This window comes from Dendrobates tinctorius, unplaced genomic scaffold (assembly GCF_039654945.1).
Source record: "Dendrobates tinctorius isolate UK_male_01 unplaced genomic scaffold, ASM3965494v1 ptg000069l, whole genome shotgun sequence".
Lineage (NCBI taxonomy): Eukaryota > Metazoa > Chordata > Amphibia > Anura > Dendrobatidae > Dendrobates > Dendrobates tinctorius.
The window spans coordinates 11,328,539-11,353,787 of record NW_027361737.1 but is presented as its reverse complement, the minus strand read 5'-3'; the positions used below and the strand labels follow the sequence as shown (position 1 = coordinate 11,353,787).

Genomic DNA, 25,249 nt, shown 5'->3' with positions numbered 1-25,249 from the left:
CTTTTTGAATATTGGTACCACATGTGCTATGCGCCAGTCCTGTGGAAAAGACCCCGTCTCTATAGAGTCCCTAAATCTAAGAAATAATGGCTTGTCTATTACATTACTTAGTTCTCTTAGTACTCGTGGGTGTATGCCATCTGGACCCGGAGATTTATCTATTTTAATCTTATTTAGCCGGTTTTGCACCTCTTCTTGGGTTAGATTGGTGACTCTTAATATAGAGTTTTCTTTGTCTCTTGGCATTTCACCTAGCATTTCATTTTCCACCGTGAATACCGTGGAGAAGAACGTGTTTAATATATTAGCTTTTTCCTCGTCATCTACAACCATTCTTTCTTCACAATTTTTTAAGGGGCCTACACTTTCACTTTTGATTCTTTTACTATTGATATAGTTGAACAGTTTGGGATTAGTTTTACTCTCCTAAGCAATGTGCTTCTCTGTTTCCTTTTTGGCAGCTTTAATTAGTTTTTTAGATAAAGTATTTTTCTCCCTATAGTTTTTTGGAGCTTCAATGGTGCCATCCTGCCTTAGTAGTTTAAATGCTTTCCTTTTGCTGTTAATTGCCCCTTTTACTTCTTTGTTTAGCCACATTGGGGTTTTTCTATTTCTTGTCCTTTTATTCCCACAAGATATAAACCGCTTACAGTGCCTCTTTAGGATGTCCTTAAACATTTCCCATTTATTATCTGTATTCTTATTTCTGAGGACAATGTCCCAGTGAACCAGATTAAGGGCATCTCTAAGTTGGTTAAACTTTGCCTTCCTAAAGTTCATATAGGCCTTTAAAATTCACTGTAAATGTGATATGGTCCCTAAGGCCTCTTTCACACATCAGGTTTTCGCCGTCAGGCGCGATCCGGCGCTTTTGACAGAAACCGGATCCGGCGAAATGCAATGCCGGATCCGTTTCCCCCCCCATTGACTTGCATTTGTGCCGGATCGCGCCGGATGGCCATGCTTTTCATCCGGTTTTCGCCGGATCCGGCAATGTGTCGCGATCCGGCGTCGGGAAAAAACGGTGACTGTAACGTTTTTTGTCTCCGGCGAAAAAGCCGGACACGCCGGATCCGGCGCGTCCGTCTTTTTCACACAATGAAAGCCTATGAGCGCCGCAATGCGCCGGATCCGGCGAAAGCCGGATTCGTCGGCCGGATCCGGTTTTTTGGTCTGAGCATGCTCAGTAGCTCTGCCCACAAGACATATATAAAAGCAAGACAGTGGGACCCACAGCCACACCCAACATGCCACCCAAGACAGCAACCAGGCGCAGGAGAAGGCAGGAGACCACTGCAGCACCATCCGCACCACCACCACCCCAAATGGAGCAGCAAATAGAACATGCTGAGGAGGGGAGGCCAGCAGCAGATGAGAGACGGTAATTATCAAATCCCCCATTCCTCCAAACTAGGGCTATTGAATATCAAGATATTCATTGGCCCTTTGTTTCTCTTTATTCAACAGCCGCCCAATAGATGCAGCAGCAGCAGCAGCAGCAATGGCAGCAGCTGGAACACCACCCACAGGCATGGAGTCTGGCCACCAGGAAGACAGCACATCATCTTCTGGGAGCCCTCCCTCGCATCGTCAGTGTTTGACGGTAAGTTTTTATTTCCAAAATCCATCTTCTCTGTAATATATGTCTATTCATTGCCTTTTATTTCAAAACAGGAATCACAAGATGAAGAGGAGCTCCCAGAAGAAGAAGGAAGGGGTGGACAGACACTTGGAGTGGGCTCACAATTCGTAAGTTTTTTGCATCAAACGCAGAAACACAACATCACACTACACACAACACATAGAAAACAATGTTCTGCAGACCACACACAGCAAACAAATGCCTACATCCAAAGACATAACATTTTTTGTTTTCTTCTCTAGTCTTCCCAATCTGGTGCTTGGCCAAGAGGTCCTCGCAGTGCCTCCCAGGGTCGTCGGCGACAGCAACGCGGCGGTCACCAGCGTGTAAGTATAAATATTTTTGCTTTGTTTTTTTGCACTTTTTATTTCATTTCTTTTGTGGAGGCTAATTATGTTATTTTTGTCTTTTTCTTTAACAGCCTTCACAGCGTGCTCCCGACTCTGACGGTGAGGATGGAGGGATTGATGTGGACCGCCTCATCGATCTCGTCAGAGAAAGGGAGCCGCTCTGGAATATGGCTGACCGCCGCCACGCTGACCTGATTGTTACCCGACGACTCTGGGAGGAAATCTGTTCTCTCCTTGTGGGCCGCTGGGAGGACCTCGAAGCTCGGGCCCAAATTAAAGAGCGTAAGTATATACAGTACCGGTTGCTTGATGTAAACCAGTGTTTCCCGAACTCCAGTCCTCGTGGTCCCCACGGATCATGTGTTCAGGATTTCTATTTACTATAGAAATCATGAAAACATGACCCCTGGGGACCATGAGGACTGGAGTTTGGGAAACACTGATGTTGTATACTAACCACTCCTTTCTCGTTTCAGGGAACAGAATTGTGAATCGGTGGCGGTCTGTGAGGGATCGTTTCAAGAAGGAGTTCAATAAAGAGATGCGGGCCCCGAGTGGATCTGGAGGACGCAGGAGCAAGTACAAGTATGCAGAAGCCCTGTCGTTCCTCCGGGAAACAATGGTCACCAGAAGGTAAATATTACACACCACATGTGAAAAAAAATGTTATATGTAAATTTTTTTTTCAGCCAGGGCCATACCATGTCAGTATTTTAATTGTTTTTTTTTCTCTTTATTCCACAGCACGGTGAGCAGCACTCGGGAGCCGGCACGATTGGACCCTTCTGAGGCGATCCCTGAGGAGACCGGCACCGAGGGACACTTCGACTGCCCCGGTACATCTGCACCTTCCCAGCCTTCCCACACATTCGACCCATCTGTCCCATCCACCAGCACAGGAGCATCGTGGCCGCCTACATTACATGAAGCTGCTGGTGAGGAGATCGCTTTCCCTTTACCCCACCCTTCTGCCCCTGCCACCTCTAGTACACCTGCGGGTACTGGGCGGCAGCGGCAGAGGGGTCAGGAAAAGACTTATGCGCCAGAGTTCTTGCATCTGAATGCATCTTTCCAGAACTGTCTAAAAGTCTTGTCAGAGCAAATATCCGCAGGCTATCAGCAGATCAACTCCAGCATTCTGGAGGTGAAGACACTTCTGCAAACCATGCATTCAGAAGCAAGATCTTCGCCAAACCACACCTTTTTCAGGTCTGTTGTGGAGCGCATGGAAACGCTCTCTCCTGCCCAGCAGATGCATGTAATGCATTCATGCCACGCTGCTCTCCAGCAAGTTACCTCCCAACCTCCTCCTCCTCCCACCACAGTAGTTCCTCCACCTGCACCCCCTCCAGCCACTTTCCATCCTCCCCCTCCTATTACATCTACACCCCCTCCAGCCACTTTCCATCCTCCCCCTCCTATTACATACCATCCACCTCCAGCCACTTTCCATCCTCCCCCTCCTATTACATACCATCCACCTCCCCAGCACCATCCACCTCCCCAGCACCATCCACCTCCCCAGCACCATCCACCTCCCCAGCACCATCCACCTCCCCAGCACCAGCAACCTCCCCAGCACCAGCAACCTCACCAGTACCAGCAACCTCCACAGTACCTGCAAACTCCCCAGTACCAGCAACCTCCCCAGTACCAGACATCTCCCCACTTCCAGCAACCTGCCCCGTACCAGACATCTCCCCACTTCCAGCAACCTGCCCCGTACCAGACATCTCCCCACTTCCAGCAACCTGCCCCGTACCAGACATCTCCCCACTTCCAGCAACCTGCCCCGTACCAAACTCCTTCCCCATACAACTTGCCATCAACATCATCTGCTCCTACAGTCCCTGCCCAACCCTCCACTCCACCACCCACCACCTCTTCTGCTTCCCACATGTCCACCCATTCTGTAGTTTTTTCCACACCTTCACCTCTAACTGTTCCTTCCCCACCACGATCCCAGTCCTCTCTCCACACTCCCAGTGTCGAAGTGTCCCGCAGCCCCTACAGCAGTATTTCCACCACACACTACACAGAATTATAATGTGTGTATTTAAATAAAAATGACCAGTTTTATGGTTTCAGTTTTATAGTTTCAAAGTTTTATTAAACAAGTTTATTAAAATTTTAAAAAAGTTTACTAAAAAAAACATTTTTCAATAAAAGTTAAATTATTTTACACTGGTTGTCTGTCATTTCTTTTTGCGGCGAAAAAGGTTAAATACAGGGTATTTAAAAGGTGAAATGGTATTCAAAACTAGGTATATAACTGTGGGTAAATTTTAGCTTTTTGCCACAGTTGTGTTCCTGGTTGTGTTTGAAGCAAAGTATTTCACCTAAAAAGTTGTGTTTATTGTTGGTGATTTCCTAACAATGTACACAACTTTTGTTAAAAGGTGAAATTCTTTGCATAAAACACAACCAGGTACACACCTGTGGCCTAAAGCTAAAAATAGAGACCATGACAAGATAGCCAACTTTGGTTGGCAAAGGTATATACTGTTGGTCCAGAAGGTACACAAGTTTGGTTAGGGCACAAATCTTTCACACTCTGTCATCCTGCCAGTGTACTCTGCCTTGAGGTGACATAAAGTATAGTGCAAAATTGTCCCTCATTACTGAAACCGTCACAGAACTTCTAGTGGTAATGTCATGGTAATCTTGCAAGGTGGTTTCTTCAGAGGTGTCCTCAATGGAAATGGGTTCCTTGCAGATAACAAAATTGTGGAGTACCACGCACGCTTTGATCACCTCGTCCACAGTTTCTGTCTTGAGGTTGATCGCAGTCAATAGGACCCGCCATTTGGCTGTCAGAATACCAAAGGTACATTCAACCATTCTTCTTGCTCTTGTGAGGCGGTAATTAAAAATGCGTTTTGGTCTTGTCAATCCTCTGCTAGAGTACGGTTTCAAAAGGTGTTCTGACAGCTGGAAGGCTTCATCCCCTACACAGACAAATGGCATAGGTGGACCAGATGTTTGCGGCAGCGGTCTAGGTGGTGGGAACTGGAAGGTGTTTCCATACAGTTTACGCCCCATGGCAGACAGTTTGAAAACTTGAGAGTCATTGGAGCGGCCATAGGCCCCAATATCAACCGCAATAAATTTGTATTCCGCGTCAGCGATGGCCATGAGGACAATTGAAAAATATTTCTTGTAATTGAAATATTCCGATCCCGATCCAGCTGGCTTTACAATGCGGATATGTTTCCCGTCCACAGCGCCCAAGCAGTTTGGAAACTGACATATCTGTTGAAACTTGTCAGCAATTTCAATCCACCTCTCTGTTGTGGGCTCTGGTAAAAACTCTTCAGCTAAGGAGTCCCACAGTGCACGGCATGTGTACTTCACAATTCCAGATATGGTGGAAATCCCGAGTCTGTACTGGAAATGCAGTGACGAAAGGGATTCTCCAGTTGCAAGAAATCTGTGGGGAATTAAAAAACAATAAATTAGTTTTAAATCACAGCATTACATACCAAAACTGACCTATAACACTTGGAGATACAAATTACCACCAACAAGATTGCAGTGAAAGTGTGCTCTGATGCGATCATATCCAATAAATGTGGCTTACCTTAAAGTCACCATCAGACGCTCTGCGGGTGAAACAGAGAAGCGGCAATAGGTGTCCGCTTTTCTTATGAGGTGTGCAATGCGCTCCACCAAGTAATCAAAATTCTCCATTTTCATCCTAACATATCCAAAAAATTTATCCGGGTTTCGTCGAAGGTCCATGCATAGTGTAGAATAGACCCCACGCGTCATTCTCTTGGCTGTGATGGGGTGGATCCACAAACGTCGTCTACGATGCCTGATGCACTGCTGTCTCGCTCTCTTCTTCTCCAGAACAATCACCCTCTAACGATTTGCCTCCGCTGTAAAATCCGCCAAATTCTTCAAAATATTTCCAATCACAACATCCATCTTCGCCAGTAACTTGCTCTTCTCTCCAACCTGCACTTTCTCCTCTACAACCTGTCAAAGAAGGGCTGTAGGAACACGCTATATATAGTTTTCCAGTAGCCAATCCCGTTCGGAAGGCCACAAGGGTCAATTTTAAAAACCGGATCCAGCGTAATCCGTCGAAAAAACGGATAGAAAAACAGATGAACCGGATGAGACGGATCCGGTTTTGTCTGTCCAGAAAAAGACGGATCCGGCAGAAAACCGGATCCGTCACATCCGGTTTTAAGAAACATTTGCCGGATCCGGCGTTCCGGCACGACGCCGGATCGCGCCTGACGCCGAAAACCTGATGTGTGAAAGTAGCCTAAAAATAATGGTTTTGTAAATTTTGGAAAAATGAGAAATCACTGGTCAACTTTTCACCCTTCTAAGTTCCTACCCCAAAAAAATTATGTTTCAAAAATTGTGCTGATGTAAAGTAGACATGTGGGAAATGCTATTTTTAACTACTTTGTGTGACATAAGGGCATAAAAATTAAAAGTTTGAAAGCTAAGAAATGTTCCAAATTTTTGCCAAATTTCCAATTTTTTCACAAATAAGCGTAAGACAAAGCAAACAAATTTTACCACTATCATGAAGTATAATATGTCATGAAAAAACATTCCCAGAATCAGTGGGATCTGTTGAAGCGTTCCAGAGTTGTTACTACGTAAATTGACACTGGTCAGAATTGTAAATTGTAAAAAGGTGAAAACAGACTTGGGGAGTGAAGGTGTTTAAAGAATCATAGAATCATAGAATCATAGAGTTGGAAGGGACCTCCTGGGCCATCTGGTCTAACCCCCTGCTCAAAGCAGGATTCACTAAATCATCCCAGTCAGATGTCTGTCCAGCCTCTGTTTGAAGACTTCCATTGAAGGAGAACTCACCACTTCTCGTGGCAGCCTGTTCCACTCATTGATCACTCTGTCAAAAAGTTTTTTCCAATATCTAATCTGTGTCTCCTCCCATTCAGTTTCATCCCATTGCTTCTAGTCTTTCCTTGTGCAAATGAGAATAACAATGATCCTTCTACAATGTGACAGCCCTTTAGATATTTGTAGACAGCTATTAAGTCTCCTCTCAGTCTTCTCTTTTGCAAACTAAACATTCCCAAATCCTGCAACCTTTCCTCATAAGACAGGGTTTGCAGACCGGTCACCATTCTGGTCGCTCTTTTCTGAACTTGCTCCAGTTTGTTGATGTCTTTTTTAAAATGTGGTGCCCAAAACTGGACACAATATTCCAGATGAGGTCTGACCAAAGAGGAGTAGAGGGCAATAATGACTTCACGTGATCTAGACTGTATGCTTCTGTTAATACATCCTAGAATTGCATTTGCCTTTTTTGCTGCTGCATCACACTGTTGACTCATATTCAGTATGTGATCTATTAGTATACCCAAGTCTTTTTCACATGTGCTGTTGCTTAGCCCTATTCCTCCCATTCTGTATATGCTTTTTTCATTTTTATTGCCCAGATGTAGTACTTTGCATTTTTCCCTGTTAAAAAACATTCTGTTAGTTGCTGCCCACTGCTCCAGTTTATTTATATCTTTTTGAATCCTCTCTCTCTCTTCTCTAGTATTAGCTATCCCACCTAGCTTTGTGTCATCAGCAAATTTAATCAGTTTACCCTCAATTCCTTCATCTAAATCGTTGATAAAGATGTTGAATAATACAGGGCCCAGGACAGAGCCCTGTGGTACCCCACTTGAGACATTCTTCCAACTGGATGTGCAGCCATTTACGACCACTCTTTGGGTCCGATCACTAAGCCAGTTATGAATCCACCTAACAGTTGCCTTGTCCATTCCATACTTAGTCATTTTTTCAATAAGGATTGTATGAGATACTTTGTCAAATGCTTTGCTGAAGTCAAGGTATACTATATCTACAGCATTTCCTTGATCCACCCAATCAGTGATTCCATCATAGAAGGAAATTAAGTTAGTCTGACATGACTTATTAGTTACAAACCCATGCTGACTCTGTTTAATCACTTCATTCTTATCTAGGTACTGACATACATGTTGTTTAATAATTTGTTCAAAGATCTTTCCTGGTATAGAAGTCAGGCTCACCGGCCTAAAGTTGCCTGGGTCCACCTTCTTCCCCTTTTTGAAGATAGGAACAACATTTGCTCTTCTCCAGTCTTCTGGGACTTCTCCTGTTCTCCAAGAATTTTCAAAGATTATGGAGAGGGGTTCAAAAATTTCTTCTGCTATCTCCTTCAGTACTCTGGGGTGTAATTCATCTGGACCTGGAGACTTGAATTCATTTAGGTTAGCTAAGTGTTTCCTCACTATCTTTCTGTTTATAGATATCCTGGATTCTTCTATTCCCTTAATAGGACAGTGAAGAACAGTTGAGGTTACATTTCCTTTCTGAGAGAAAACAGATGCAAAATAGGAATTTAAAAGTTCGGCCTTCTCAACATCCTGTCTTACCATTTCATCATTTTCATCCTGTAAAAATCCTATAGCATCTTTGACTTTTCTTTTACTTTTGACATATCCCCAAAATCCTTTATGATTGCTTTTGACATCTCTTGCAAGCCTCAATTCATTGTCAGCTTTACTAATCTGATTTGTGCCCTGCAGGTTCTGCAGACAGCATTATATTCTTCTTTAGATATGCCTCCCTCTTTCCATTTTATAAACATTTCTTTCTTCCTTTTTAGCATGTGCTTAAGTTCTGTGTTCATCCATCCTGGTTTCCTTAAATGCTTCCTATTCTTCCCTCTTTTTGGAATTGTTAACAATTGTGCTTTGAGAATTTCATTTTTCAAGATTTCCCATCCTTCCTGGACATTTTTGTCTTTAAGGATATCCAGCCATTGGATCCCTCCAATTCTCTTTCTGAATCCCTTAAAATCTGCCTTTCTGAAATCTAACCTTGACGTCTGAGTCTTCACAGGTCTTCCTCCTCTAGTTATCCAAAATTCTAAAATAGCATGGTCGCTACCTCCTAGGGTCCCAGCCACTTTTACCTCCTCAACCATTTCCTCCCTGTTTATAAAGATTAGATCCAAGGTAGCAGTTCCCCTTGTTTTCTCCCCTACCTTTTGGAAGATAAAGTTGTCAGCAAGAGAGGATAAGAATTTCCTTGACCTGTTAGTTTTGCCTGAGAGAGATTCCCAACAAATGTCTGGATAGTTGAAATCTCCCATGACAACTATGTCATATTTTTTGGAGAACTTGGCCATTTGATGCATAAAGAGTTCATCCATATCTTCAGCTTGCACAAGCGGCCTGTAGTAAATGCCTACAATGGTGTCCTTTCCATTGTTTTGTCCTTGTATTCTTACCCAAACAGTTTCCACAGAATTCCCAGTCTCAGAAGCTTCAATCTCTGTGCAGATATATGCATTTCTAACATACAATGCGACACCTCCTCCTCGTTTATCAAGTCTGTTTCTTGCAAATAAGTTGTATCCTTCTAGTCTAGTATTCCAGTCATGTGTACCGTCCCACCAAGTTTCAGTGATTCCAATGACATCATATTTCTTTTCCTGTGTTAGTAGTTCCAATTCTCCTTGTTTGTTGCCCATGCTTTGTGCATTAGTATAGAAACATTTTAGTTTGTGATTGTTTTCTCTTTCTCCAATATTTTTATTATTTAGATTCTTTTGTCTTTGTTCTTCCTTTCCACTTCTAATAGCAGAGTTCTCAATAGCATTTGTCAGGTGTATGGCTTTTTCTGGTCTTTTGCTTCCCTTCCCACGTTGTTCTAGTTTAAAGCTCTCCTTACAAGTGTAGCAAGGCGACTTCCAAATACATGTTTTCCAGTCTTCGTAAGGTGCACCCCATCTCTAGCAAGTAGTTCATCGTATAGGTAATTCATTCCGTGATCCAGAAATCCAAATCGTTGCTGACGGCACCATCGACGTAGCCAGTTGTTCACCTGCAGAATCTTATTCCACCTCCTTGCTCCATGGCCATCCACTGGGAGGATGGAAGAGAAGACCACTTGCGCTCCCAGTTCTTTCACTTTCTTGCCTAAGTTTTCAAAGTCTCTGCAGATGGTTTCCAGTTCGTTTCTTGCGGTGTCGTTTGTCCCCACGTGTAGTTGCAGGAATGGGTAGTCATCTGTAGGCCTGATAATCAGGTCTAGTAGATAAGTATAAATCACCAGTATTATATGTCCTGTAGGTAGGAAAATAAGGCTCCCACACAGCTTAGATTGTCAATTGAATGCATGTTTGGTTGACACACAGCTATACCTCTCAACCCTTCTATATACATGAAGCATTCATGTGTAAATCAGCATTATTTATCTGCAACAAGTGAAAAAATTAAAATTGCCCAATCATTGCTTCCCAGAATCACTTGTAGGGGAAGGAGAATCAGAGAGACCCCATGCACATTTGATGACTGGACGATCCTACTGAAATTTGTAGGAATGGACAACTTTTAACTAATGTGAATGGCGAAATATATATTATAGTCTGTCTATTAGTCCATGTACTGTGCCATACAGGAAGGAGTATTCAGTCATAAGATATGATTCAATGTAGTTGTTATTGTGAGACTTGGTGAAATGCCTTATTTCTTGGCCAGTTCTTACTTAATATCATTATTACATTTTGATGCATAAATTATTCAGGATTTCACACCCTCCCTGTAGGGCTCAAAATAAGAGATCAACAATGGAACCTGAAGATTGTAAGATCCAAATAACAAAATGGAGATTAATATTAAAGTGAACCTGACAGCTGAAACATGCTGCCTAATCCGTGGACCGCATGTATCAGGCACTGGCTGCATGATCTTAGCCAGGTAGGTTTGACTCTGAAAAACATACTGGGGACAGAGCCGTGCTTGAGACTAGTCGTACTGGTAGGTCCTAGGCGATTTCTTCCCTCCTGGATTGACAGGTCTTTGCCTTTGTGCGCGAATAGGCAGGTGTTATGAATGGGTCACCGAGGAGGAAAAAACCTAAACATGCTAAGCCCAGAAAAACCAGGGAGGTTTGTAACTATGCAGATTGCAGATCCCTGATCCTAACCACACAACTAGCAGCAGCCGTGGAGCGTACCTATGATGAACCTAGACGTCTCATCACGGCTGGAGTACTAAATAAACCTAAAGCAAGAAAAGGGGAAAACTAACTGCCCCAGAGCAGACCCCAAAGGAATAGACAGCCCACACACACGTATTGACAGTGAAACAAGATGAAAACGCAAACAAAGGCAGGAAAATAGGCCGAGCAAACGATGGGGCCCAAACTAACTAGAAAGGAGAGGAAAGGAAAGACACTGTCTGCAATCTGCCCAAAACCCTACAAAATAATGTCCAACACTTCTGATAACAAAATTAACCCTGAAGTCACTAGACTTCTCCCACTATATCAGCACTCTGAAATATTCTGAGACAGAGCAAAAAGAGGCCAATCTAATAAGGGACAAAAAGCAAATTGGCAAATACAGATAAATAAGAGTGGAAATTCAGCACAGCCCAGCCGGGGCTGGCTGACCACACAAAAAACTGAATAGAACAACAAAATCAAGTGTGAACATTAGCAGAGAAACTTAGCTTGAGCTGACTGGAACAGAGCTGAGAACAAAGACCTGACAAGCAGAAGGAATCACCAGCACCAGAGTAGGGCGTCGGCTGTCTTAAATCCAATCTGAGATTCCTGAGGTCCAATCGTCATCCTCATTAACAGGTGGCAGATCTCTACTGATTAAATCATCCTCACTACCTCCTGTTACCACCAGAGGGAGCCTGGAAGGAGAACTCAATGAACTCACAATAGACAGGGGACTTGTCAATCCAGGGCAGTGGGCAGGGAGAAGCCGCCAGAGACTCACCTGTCATACTAGTCTTCAATGTGGCTCGGTCCCCAGGGACCTTTAGGTTGTGTGCACACGTTGCGGATATAAATGCGTTTCCGCAGCTTTTTTGAATGTGTGGAATTGCATCAAATCCACAGTGTAGTGCACAGCCAGTGTTATTCAATGTGAATTTAAGAATTGCTGTGCACATGCTGTGGAAAAATCCATGCGGAATTGCAGCATTTTTTTCCACAGCATGTCAATTCTTTTTACGGATCTGCAGCGTTTCCGCACCCATTGGCTTCCATTGAGCCAGGCAAATCCGCAGCAAAACCACAGATGTAAAAAGATCTGTGGATTTGTTGTGGATTTGGGTGTCAAAAACACTGCAGAGGGAAGTGATGTCAGGAAGAAGTGTGTGGGCGGAGTGTGTGTGTCTATTGTCATGGAAGTAGGCGTCACCATCTTGGAACGGGCATGGAGTCCTATCGTCGCATGGGGATGGATGTCGGGGGTCTGATAGATCTGGTAAATTATGTGTGTGTCTGTCTATGTGTGTGTCTGTCTGTCTGTGTGTGTCTGTCTGTGTCTGTCCCCATGCAATGACAGTGTGTCAGGGATTGTACTCAGTTGTCGGATGGGATTACTGCTCCCATCAGGCTATGAATTTGGGAGTAGTCCCATCATCTGGCGACTGAGTACAATTGTTGACAAAACACATAATCACATGCAATACACATACAGTACATACAGTATAATCACATACAGTACATACAAGATATAGTACATGCAACATACAACATAGAGTGCATACCATATACACCTAATTCCCCGAAGCCATCGATCTCCTGTAAAAAATTAAAAAATAAACCAATAGTATACTCCCTGGTCCGCCATAATCCAATAATAACTAATGTCCCACACCGATCTCCCACGTTCGCCGGCGATACACTACCAGGAGCTATGCTCCTGTCAGTGTATCACTGTGCAGCTGGACTTCTCCAAAGTTTTGCAGCTCCGTGCTGTCACTTACATCTAGGCTTGATGTCAATTTACAATACAAAGGTGACATTAACCCCTTATTACCCCATATGCCACCGCTACATGACAGTGGGAAGAGAGAGGTTAAGCACCGGAATTGGTGCATCTTAGAGATGCACGATTTGTAGGGCAGCTGTGTGCTGGTGTTTGTAATCAGGGAGGGCCAATATCCATGGTCCCTTCCTAGGCTATGAATATCAGCCCACAGCTGTCTGCATAGCCTTTTCTGGCTATTAATTATAGGGGGACCCCACTTAATTTTTTTGGGGGCCTCCCTATTTTAATAGCCAGTAAAGGCTATGCAGATAGATGTGGGCTGATATTAATAGTCTGGGAAAATCCATGGGTATTACCCGCTTCCCAGGCTATAAACATCGGCCCAGAGTCGCTGGCTTTCCCTTTCTGGACTTGAAAATTGGGTGGTAGTCTGCGCCATTTTTTTTTAGGATCAGTAATGGAGAGGTGTCTTATTGCCTCCAGGCATGATGTCACCTTACAATACAAAGGTGACATTAACTCCTTATTAATCCATATGCCACTGCTACATGGCTGTGGGAAGATAGAGGTTAAGTGCCAGAATTGGCGCATCTTGGAGATGTGCCTTTTCTGGGGTGGCTGCAGGCTGGTGTTTGTCGCCAGGGGGGTCAATATCCATGATCCCTTCCAAGGCTATAAATATCATCCTGCAGCTGTCTGCATAGCCTTTCTGGCTATTAATTATAGGGGGACACCATGTCATTTTTTTGGGGGCCTCCCCTCTAGGGATTAGGGTTGGGATTATAGTTAGGGTTGGGATTATGGTTAGGGTTGGGATTAGGGTTAGGGTTGTGATTAGGTTTAGGGTTGGTATTAGGGTCAAGGTTCGGATTAGGGTTAGCGTTGGGATTAGGGTTCGGTGTTATGAATGAGTCACCGGAGGAGGAGAAAACAAAAATACAAGCTAAGTCCAGAAAACCGGAGAGGTTGGTAGCTATCGGATTGCAGACCCCTGATCCTATTCACCACAACTAATAGTAGCCGTGGGGGGTTCCTACGGTGCCCTAGACCCCTCGTCACAGCCGTAGAACTACATAAGCCTAAAGAAAGAAAGGGGACATGTATTGTCGGTGAAAAACAGATGAAAACACAAACACAGACAGAAAGACAGGCTGAGCAAATGATGGGACCCAACTAACTAGATAGGACAGGACAGAAAAGATGTTGGCTGCAATCCGCAAAAAACCCTACAAAAATGTCCCAACCGTCTGATAGGAAAAAAGGCCCTGAAGTCGCTAGACTTCAAAATCACTATATCAGCCCTCAGGTATATTCTGAAAACAGAGCAAAGAGATCAACTGATCAGAGACAAAAATGGAATTCAGCCAGTCCCAACCTGGACTGGCTGAAGGAAACCAGACAAAATCTCATGGAATAATAGCAGGGCAAAAACTTAGCTTTTAGTAGACAGGAACTAAAACTGGATGCCAGAGCTCAGAGCAGAAAGGATCACCAGCAAACCCTGCAGGGCATCGGCTGCCTTATATCCACTCAGAAATTCCAGATGTCCAATCACACTCCGCCTGTTCAGATGACAGGTTCTTCCCATCCCAATCAATTTCACTACCTCTCTTCACCAGCAGAGGGAGTTCATCAGTCATACATCAAATGTGAAGGGGAAAATGAACTCACAACAGTGCCTCCCCCTTGAGGAGGGGTCACCGAACCCTCATCCACGCCACCAGGGCGATCAGGATGGGCCCGATGAAAAGCACGAACCAATCTTTCGGCATGAATATCGGATGCAGGGACCCAAGAATTATCCTCCTGGCCATAACCCTTCCATTTAACCAAATACTGGAGTCTCCGTCTAACCAGACGAGAATCCAGTATCTTCTCAACATCATATTCCACATTACCTTCAACCAATACAGGGTCAGGAGGTGCCACCACAGGAACTACTGGCTCAACAAACCTCTTTAACAGAGACTTATGAAACACGTTATGGATCTTGAATGTAACAGGAAGAGCCAATCGAAAAGAGACCGGATTAAGAATTTCCAAAATTTTGTAAGGTCCAATAAATCTAGGTTTAAACTTTGGAGAAGCCACCTTCATAGAGATATTCTTTGATGACAATCAAACCATATCACCCACCTTAAACCGGGGACCAATGGTCCTATGCCGGTTGGAAAACTGCTGGGCCTTTTCCTGGGAGAGAGACAACTTATCCACCACTTGGTCCCAGATCTGGTGCATTCTCTCCACCACAGTGTCAACACCTGGGCAGGCAGAAGACTCCACCTGCCCTGAAGAGAATCGAAGATGAAACCCAAAGTTACAAAAAAAAGGTGACATCAAAGTGGCAGAACTAGCTCTATTACTTAAAACAAATTCGGCCAAGGGCAAAAATGAATCCCAATCATCCTGATCAGCAGAAATAATACATCTCAAATACGACTCCAAAGTCTGGTTTGTTCTCTTCGTCTGCCCATTGGTCTGAGGGTAAAACGCAGAGGAGAAGGACAACTGAATTCCCAGCTTGGAACAGAAAGTCCTCCAAAATCTAGAAACAAACTGAACTCCTCTGTCAGATACAATGTTCTCAGGAATCCCGTGCAAGCGAACCACCTGTTGCAAAAACAGGGGCACCAACTCTGAGGAAGATGGCAACTTAGGGAGTGGTACAAGATGGACCATCTTAGAGAATCTATCACAAATCACCCAAATAACAGTCATTCTCTGAGAGACAGGCATATCAGAGATAAAATCCATTGAAATATGGGTCCATGGCCTCCTGGGCACCGGCAAAGGCATCAACAACCCACTAGAGCGAGAACAAGGTTTAGACCGGGAGCAAGTCCCACAGGACTGCACAAAATTCCTGACATCACGAGACAAAGCAGGCCACCAAAAAGACCGACTCACCAAATCTCTAGTACCAAAAATACCTGGATGACCAGCCAATGCGGAGCAATGAACCTTAGACATCACTCTCTTCCTCCACTGGTCAGGAACATACAATTTTCCAATGGGACAACGCTCAGGTTTGTCCTCCTGAAACTCTTCCAGAGCACGTCTCAAATCGGGCGAGATGGCAGAAACAACTACCCCCTCACCTAAGATGGTAGCAGGCTTGGTCACAATAGGAGAATCAGCAAAGAAACTCCTAGAGAGGGCATCTGCCTTGACATTCTTAGTGCCCGGAAGAAAAGAGACCACAAAATCAAAACGTGTGAAAAACATGGCCCACCTAGCCTGTCTAGGATTCAAGCGTTTGGCCGACTCCAGGTAAATCAAATTCTTGTGGTCAGTAAGGACCACGACTTGATGTTTAGCTCCCTCCAACCAATATCTCCACTCCTCAATTGCCCATTTCATGGCTAACAGTTCCCGATTCCCCACATCATAGTTACGTTCGGATGGGGAGAACTTTCGGGAAAAGAAAGCACAGGGATTCATTTTAGATGTTACAGGATCTTTTTGGGACAAAACAGCTCCTGCACCAATCTCAGAAGCGTCCACCTCTACCTGAAACGAGAGTGAGACATCAGGTTGCCGCAAAACCGGGGCAGAAGTGAACCTTCGCTTCAGCTCCTGAAAGGAAGAAACAACCTCCAGAGACCAATTCAGCACATCAGCACCCTTCTTAGTCAAATCAGTCAATGGTTTGGCAATACCAGAAAAATTAGCTATAAATTTACGATAAAAATTAGCAAAACCCAAAAACTTCTGGAGGGCCTTCAAAGAAGTGGGCTGAACCCAATCATAAATGGCCTGTACCTTGGCCGGGTCCATTTCAATAGTTGACGGAGACAAAATAAATCCCAAAAATGAAATCCTCTGTACACCAAAAAGGCATTTCGATCCCATGACATACAGGGAATTCTCCCTCAAAATCCGGAACACAGTCCGAACATGTTCCACATGAGAGTCCCAATCCCTGGAAAAGATCAAAATATCATCCAGATAGATGATCAAAAATTTATCCACAAAATCTCGGAAAATATCATTCATGAAGCACTGGAAGACAGAAGGGGCATTAGTGAGCCCAAAAGGCATCACCAGGTACTCAAAATGTCCCTCCGGAGTATTAAATGCCATCTTCCATTCATCCCCCTGCTTAATGCGAATAAGATTATACGCCCCCTGAGGTCAAGCTTGGTAAACCAGCAAGCACCTTTAACTCTGGAGAATAGATCAGAAATCAGGGGTAACGGATACTGATATTTAACAGTAATTTTGTTGAGGGAACGATAGTCAATACAAGGCCTTAATGAACCATCTTTCTTGGCCACAAAAAAAAACCCAGCACCTAAGGGTGAAGAGGATGGTCTAATATGACCCTTCTCCAATGCCTCCTTAATATAGGATCGCACAGCCTCATGCTCGGGTACAGATAAATTGAAAAGTCGACCCTTGGGAAACTTACACCCAGGGCTCAGCTCAATTGCACAGTCATAACTCCTATGAGGAGGCAAAGACGCAGACTCATTCTCACTGAATACATCATAAAAATCAGCCAAATAGTCAGGAACATCATGCGACTGGGGAGAGGTGGAGAAAACAGGAGCGTCACTAAGGGCACACCGACAACCCCAACTCGCCACAGACACAGATTTCCAATCCAAAACTGGATTATGGATTTGCAACCAGGGAAACCCCAGAACAATGGTATCATGCAAATTATGCAACACCAAAAATCTGCAATTTTCTTGATGGTCTGGGGCGACCCGCATTACCACCTGGGTCCAAAACTGAGGTTTATTCTTCGCCAAAGGAGTAGCATCAATACCCCTCAAAGGGATAGGCGTCCGCAGAGGTGTCATAGGAAACTCACAACGTTTAGCAAAATCCAAGTCCATCAGGTTCAGAGCTGCTCCCGAATCCACAAAAGCCTTAGCGGAAAATGTGGACAGGGAGCAGATCAGAGTAATTGCCAGAAGAAACTTAGGTTGAACACCACCCACAGTAAATGTGTGTGCAAAACATTTCTCTCGTTTAGGGCAGACAGAAATCATATGAGAGGCATCTCCACAGAAAAAACACAGCTTATTACGCCTTCTGAACTCCTGAGTGTTGCGCCCTAGACAAAACTCTATCACATTGCATAGGTTCAGACATTGTTCAACAGGTGGCAACACCTCTCGTACAGTTTTGCGTTCACGCCAACGCCGATCAACCTGAATGGCTAATGACATAGAATCGTCAAGACCAGAGGGAACAGGAAATCCGACCATAGTATCTTTTACGGTTTCTGACAAACCCTTCCGAAAGAGGGCTGCCAAGGCACCATCATTCCAGGTAGTATGGACCGCCCACTTTCGGAATTTTTGACAGTACAACTCTGCAGAATCCTGACCCTGGCTCAATGCTAACAGGGCCTTTTCAGCCTGATCAATAGCATTAGGTTCATCATACAACAACCCCAAGGCCTCACATCAGTTAGAATAGGATCATCAGGTTTCAAAGAAAACGCCCAATCCTGGGGATCGCCGCGCAGCAAAGAGATGACAATTTTAACCTGCTGCGCGGAGCTCCCCGATGAGTTAGGCTTCAAGGCAAAAAATAATTTACAATTATTCTTAAAATTCAGAAATTTAGACCGATCCCCAAAAAGCACATCAGGAGTAGGGATCTTTGGTTCAGCAGTATGTGAATGAGCAAGATAGGCGGAAATTCCCCACACTTCAGCAGTAAGCTGCTCCACACGATCAGACATTTGCTTAATCTCCATTGAGGAAAAATTCCTCCTACGGCCTCAGAGAAATAGAGGAAAAAATATACACAAAAAAAAAATTCTGATACTTTTTTTTTTACAATTCTTTCCTGCTATTGAGTACCCTAGAATCTGCGGTATGGCTGGTGATTCTGTTATGAATGAGTCACCGGAGGAGGAGAAAACAAAAATACAAGCTAAGTCCAGAAAACCGGAGAGGTTGGTAGCTATCGGATTGCAGACCCCTGATCCTATTCACCACAACTAGCAGTAGCCGTGGGGGGTTCCTACGGTGCCCTAGACCCCTCGTCACAGCCGGAGAACTACATAAGCCTAAAGAAAGAAAGGGGAAATCTAAACTGCCCCAGAGCAGACCCCAAAGCAATAGACAGCCCCCAACATGTATTGTCGGTGAAAAACAGATGAAAACACAAACACAGACAGAAAGACAGGCTGAGCAAACAATGGGGCCCAACTAACTAGATAGGACAGGACAGAAAAGATGCTGGCTGCAATCCGCAAAAACCCTACAAAAATGTCCCAACCGTCTGATAGGAAAAAGGCCCTGAAGTCGCTAGACTTCAAAATCACTATATCAGCCCTCAGGTATATTCTGAAAACAGAGCAAAGAGATCAACTGATCAGAGACAAAAATGGAATTCAGCCAGTCCCAACCAGGACTGGCTGAATACAAACACTAAGGAAACCAGACAAAATCTCATGGAATAATAGTAGGGCAAAAACTTAGCTTTTAGTAGACAGGAACTAAAACTGGATGCCAGAGCTCAGAGCAGAAAGGATCACCAGCAAACCCTTCAGGGCGTTGGCTGCCTTATATCCACTCAGAAATTCCAGATGTCCAATCACACTCCGCCTGTTCAGATGACAGGTTCTTCCCATCCCAATCAATTTCACTACCTCTCTTCACCAGCAGAGGGAGTTCATCAGACATCAAAGGTGAAGGGGAAAATGAACTCACAACAGTTAGGGTTGAGATTAGGGTTAGGGTTTGGATTAGGGATAGGGTTGGGATTAGGGTTAGGGGTGTGTTGGGGTTAGGGTTGGAGTTAGAATTGGGGGGTTTCCACTGTTTAGGCACATCAGGGGCTCTCCAAATGCAACATGGCGTCCGATCTCAATTCCAGCCAATTTTGCATTGAAAAGTCAAACGGTGCTCCTTCCCTTCCGAGCTCTGCCATGCGCTCAAACAGTGTTTCACCTTCACATATGGAGTATCAGCATACTTGGGACAAATTGTACAACTTTCGGGGTCCAATTTCTACTGTTACCCTTGATAAAATAAAACCATTTGGATCTGAAGTAAATTTTTTGTGAAAAAACGTTATTTAACAATTAATACTATTTTTTAAAAAGTGGACTGAGAATGATAATAGTGTTAGTAATTAAAGATATATATAGCCTTAATAATGAAGACTTATTTTCTTTTAGTTCTACAGCACTGAAGGGAACATTTATCCTCCTGAGCCTGAAGATGACGACATGGAAGAGGCAGCAGGAACATCTTCTTCTGCCGCTGGTGCCACATCTTCTCCTGCAGCTGGTGCCACATGTTCTGCTGAAACAGATGCAACAGCAAGCACAAAAAGAGCTGCCTATCCGGTGGTAGTAACTGAGTACCCCCCCCCAAAAAAAAAAAAAATTATGACACTAATACAGCAAGGATGGCCAATGAGACTCTGGAGTTGATTACAAAATCAACAACAGAAGATCATTTCGATTTTTTTACCTTGACTGTAGCCAGCAAGGCTCGTTACTGCCACCGGATAGGCAGACAACATTCATGAGTACTGTGCTTGCGACACTTGCAGCATTTGAGGACCCTTCACCACTTGCTCCTTTGAATGACCTTTTGGTGGGGGTCATTAGTGGTATATGGGCGAAATCCCAACTACCAGCACATCAACCTGACTACCGATACCCAAGACCAGCCAGCACGTTTTCCCATTATTCAGAGTCTAGTGGATCACAAAGGCCAGTCCCCTCACCGAATTCAAGTTTTAGTTCAGATCCAGCTCCTACATATGGGTATTGCCCTGAATACCAATTTTTAAATTAAGAACCCGTATTTTGCATCTGGGGGTACAGAGACTTTACCACAGCTTTTGCACACCATCGTTTTTGTGCCCACTCCATTCACTTTGTTCAAGCTGCGTTAATTCCTGACAAATGTCGCTGACCAGCTATCAATCAGTTCAAAGTCTGCCACACCGATTTTGACATTGCCACAAGACCCGCTTCACCACAAAGAGACCAAACACCTTCTTTGAAGCAAGGCAACATTCTTGTTCTGTGGTCAAAGAATTCACTTATTTGACCAAAAGTTAAAAAAATGTTTTCATATTGAAAAAAATATGACAATGTTTGTCATAATGTTTTTATTGGTTTAAAAATAAAGTTATCTTTCAAAATTTTCTGTTTTTTTAACAACTTTAACATAAGGGGTATATACAAGGGCTCTTTTGCTGAATAACATAATACTTTTGCTAATACTCCAGCTCATTTGATTACAGTGCTGGAGTAATTATACAAATGTATTCCCTGACCTAATGAACAGCCGCCATCTAAATATATTACTGGTGACCTTCCAAACCTCCACCACCATCTTTTGATTTATACTTGTAACTGAGCAGAATCAGTCACACTGGAGTGTGGCGCGACAAACTCACGAGACTCTCATCAATTCCCGCCACGGCCGCCGGCACTCGGTATTTCTATGCTGCCGCACACTACGGCACCGAGAGGCGGCGGCTGTGGCGGGAATTGATGCAAGAGACTCGCGTGAGTTTCTCACATCACACTCACAAGTGTGTTCCTGGACTATGGGATGGAGGATATGTATGATAGTATATGGGCACTGGACTATGGGATGGAGGATTTGTGATGGGTATATGGGCATGGGACTATGGGATGGAGGATAATTATTATAATTTGTTATAACTAACAACAGTTAGTTACTATGCCTGGGCAACGCTGGGCTCTTTAGCTAGTAAAATTAATAAAACAAAAAAAATAACATTAATTTATGGTATTTGTATTTTATTTTTATTATATAAAAATATCAAATTAACATTTTTGGCAAAATCAAACATTTATCTTAGGGTACCGTTACACTTAGCGGTGATCCCGACAACGATATGGATCGCTGGTGCATCGCTAAGTGGTCGCTAGTGAGCTGCCACACAGGCAGATCTCACCAGCGACATAGCAGCGGTCGGGAGTCACTACTTACCTGTCAGATGTGGCGATCCTGACGTCCTCCCGCCCGCATCCAAGCGTCGCTCGTCGGCGCCGCAGGAAGTGGCCGACGTGAAATGATCCAAGACGTTCTCGCGTGACCAGCGATGAGCAGCGGGGGAGCCGGTCAGAGGTAAGTATCACACATAGCGATATCGCTAGCAATATCGCTGCTACGTCACAAAATCGTTGATGTTACAGCGATATTGCTAACGATATCACTATGTGTAAGGGGGGCTTTAGGCTGAGTGCACACGTGCATTTGGGTAGATTGCGTAGGGCTGAGTAAATCTTTCGTCTACTCTCCGCCTACTTCCGCATCGTCCTGCGCACTTATCTTTAACATTGGGTACACAGGGACATGCGTTGTATGTGGATGCATCCTCGTGCATCGTTGTGACATGCCCGTCAGACGAAACATGTTGCATTTCAGTGCGGTCGGCGGGCACGTGAAAACAACGCATGCGGACGCATCTGCACACAACGCATATCCCTGCAAACCCAATGTTAAAAATAGGTACGCAGGACGCATGCGTAAGTAGGCGAAGCATAGGCAGTGGTTAACGAAAGAAGTACGCAGCCCTACGCAATCTACCCATTCGCAAGTGTGCACTGAGCCTTAGTCAAAATGGAGAATGGAAGAAGAAGGCTTGGACAAGGAAATTACATCACGTTTTTTTTGTAAAGTAATATATCTTTAATTAGCTTTCAAAAATGCAGACAAATCTGCATGAAAATCTGCAGCAAAAACGCATCAGATCCGCACGGATTTTTACCTGTGTTTTCGGCCAAGAGATGTAGATTCTGTGTGGAAATTTCCACAGGCCAATCCACAACGTGTGCACATAAAAAATATTTTTTTCTCTAAAATGCCGCAGTATGGCAGAGTTAGGGTGGTTTCACATTAGCGCTTTTTAAGCGCACGCACGGCCGGGGGTAGCTCCGCCCCCGAGCCGGCTCTCTGCCTGGCGTGCCCGCCCCTTGCTTGTAGCGCCGCCTCCTAGCGCATAGCGGCGCCTGCGATCGGCGCACCCTATCTTTAGCATAGGGTGCGCAGATCGTGCGCAGGCCGTGCGCTAGTTGCGCTTTGACCTGCGCTGCGCACTTTTGACGGTGCGCCGTGCGCGCCAAAATCCAAAAAGTTTGATTTTGGCGCGCACGGCGCACCGTCAAAAGTGCGCAGTGCAGGTCAAAGCGCAACTAGCGCATGGCCTGCGCACGATCTGCGCACCCTATGCTAAAGATAGGGTGCGCCGATCGCATGCGCCTCTGTGCGCTAGGAGGCGGCGCTACAAGCAAGGGGCGGGCACGCCGGGCTGAGAGCCGGCTCGGGGGCGGAGCTACCCCCGGCCGTGTGTGCGCTTAAAAAGCGCTAATGTGAAACCACCCTTAATCATACCTGGCTGACGTCATACATGTAGTCATGGGTGTACCCACCATGGGGCGGGGGGGCAGCTGTCATGATGAGGCTAGAAGCAGGGGCGCGCACCTATCATAGTGAGGCCACCTGTTTTTCCTGCTGCCGGCCCTTTAAATCTTCGGGCACGGCGGCTTTACAGGCGCTCGTGCTCATGCAAGCATTGGTTAGTCAGTGGCCGGGTGCCCTGCACATGGGGATAAGAATGCCTAATGTTGAACGTCAGGACATTCTTTGTGGACATAGAGAGATCGCTCTGCTCTCCTCATCTCCTGCCCCTGACTGCAGCACGCTGCTGAACTTATCAGGTCAGGCATCCAGAGGAACTCCTAGTACCTGCACGCTCCTGAGGCAATCGCTGTTATTCTATTCAGTCAGTGACGTCACACTGGGTCTGGGTGAGTGAATGCTGGCTGGGCTGATGTATATACCGGGGCTGGGGGCTGGCTGTGGCTGAGTTGATGTATATACAGGGGCTGGCAATGGCTGCGTTGATGTATATACAGGGGCTGGGGGCTGGCTGTGGCTGATGCATATACAGGGGCTGGGGGCTGGGTTGATGTATATGCAGGGGCTGGGCTGATGTATATACAGGGGCTGGCTGTGGCTGATGTATGTACAGGGGCTGGCTGTGGCTGATGTACAATATATACAGGGGCTGGGGCTAGCTGTTTCTGATGCATACACAGGGGCTGGGGGCTGGCTGTAGCTGGGTTGATGTATATGCAGGTGCTGGGCTGATGTATATACAGGGGCTGGGGGCTGGCTGTGGCTGATGTATATACAGGAGCTGGCTGTGGCTGATGTATATACAGGGGCTGGGGGCTGTGTTGTGAGTTCATTTTTAAAATTGCAGCCTTTATCCAATATAGTTCTCAAAGTTGGATCCACCCGTAAAATAGGTAGATTTGATTTAATAATTTCCGTTATTTGATTAAATTGATCACTATATTTAGTAATAAAAACTTTCCAACTTTGAGAACTATATTGGATAAAGGCTGCAATTTTATTCCTAAAAAAGGAACTACAGTTGCGAATATTTTGTCCCCCAGTGATCACACTTTGCGTTTTTCATCAGAAAATAATTCAAGCTGGTTATCTGTCTCTGGTAGCTATCGTTGTGGAATAAGATCATGCGGTTTATGTAAATACATGTATAATACGTCTACATTTAAATCCACAGTTACAAAAAATGAATATGTCATAAATATGTTTGCCAACTGTAGTTCCACATATGTTATTTATTTAATAACATGTGAAATATGCTGCATTCAATATGTGGGTAACACCACACGTCCTCTTCGCAAAAGGATTTCTGAACATCTTTATGATTCATGTAATAAAACTACAAGGAGTCCCTCGGGAGCCTCTCAGCATTTTATTTCTGTACATGGAGGAGATGTCAGTACTTGTAGGGTTAATATAATAGAAACTGTCCCAAACCCCAAGAGGGGAGGTGATAGAAAAAAGGAATTGCAGCGCAAAGAAGCAATGTGGATTTTTAAGTTAAAAACACGATATCCCGCAGGCATGAATTTAAAATCTGATCTTTTATATATATATGATTAAGATGATGTGGTGATTTCCTCCATGTTCAGATACTATGCCTTTTTTTTTTTTTTTTTTTTGTGGTGAAAATCCTCCCTTCCTGCTATTGTGGACCTCCGCCCATTTTGTTTCCCTCCCAATTTACTTCAGCCAGCAAGTGTATATAGGTATATGCTTATTTGTAAGATGTTAAGCTATGAGTAAGGACCCTCTAGTCCGAAACGCGTAAGCGTCTGTCACATTGGTGAACCATATGTTTTTTATGCATCTATTCTGTTTTTAATCATTTTTTTGGAATAAAGTCTTTTGATTTTAACCATCCTTTGGTCGAAGTTGCTGGAACATCTCCCAAGTATTGTGCCTACAAGATTTTCCGGAATCCAAGTTCCCTGCACCGCCCAGGATTGATTGCATTCCTCCAGACTTCGCATTTGCTACGGTTTGGTGAGCTGACAAAAAACTTTTTCCTGAGTGCTGATATAGTCTTTTGAAGCCTAGCGACTTCAGGGCCTGTTTTTCCTATCAGTCGGTTAGCTCATTTTGATAGGGTTTTTGCGGATGGCAGACAGTA

The 25,249-nt window shown here is 44.6% G+C and overlaps 1 long non-coding RNA gene across 1 annotated transcript in view; it reads left to right on the top strand.

Annotated features, from left to right (window-relative positions):
• LOC141095210 (uncharacterized) overlaps window positions 1-20,890 on the top strand; it is a 79,529-nt gene extending 58,639 nt beyond the window's left edge. Inside the window, exon 4 of the long non-coding RNA XR_012233335.1 lies at window positions 19,908-20,890. This is a non-coding gene — a long non-coding RNA (uncharacterized lncRNA). The remainder of the gene's footprint in view (window positions 1-19,907) is intronic.
• Window positions 20,891-25,249: the final 4,359 nt, after the last annotated feature.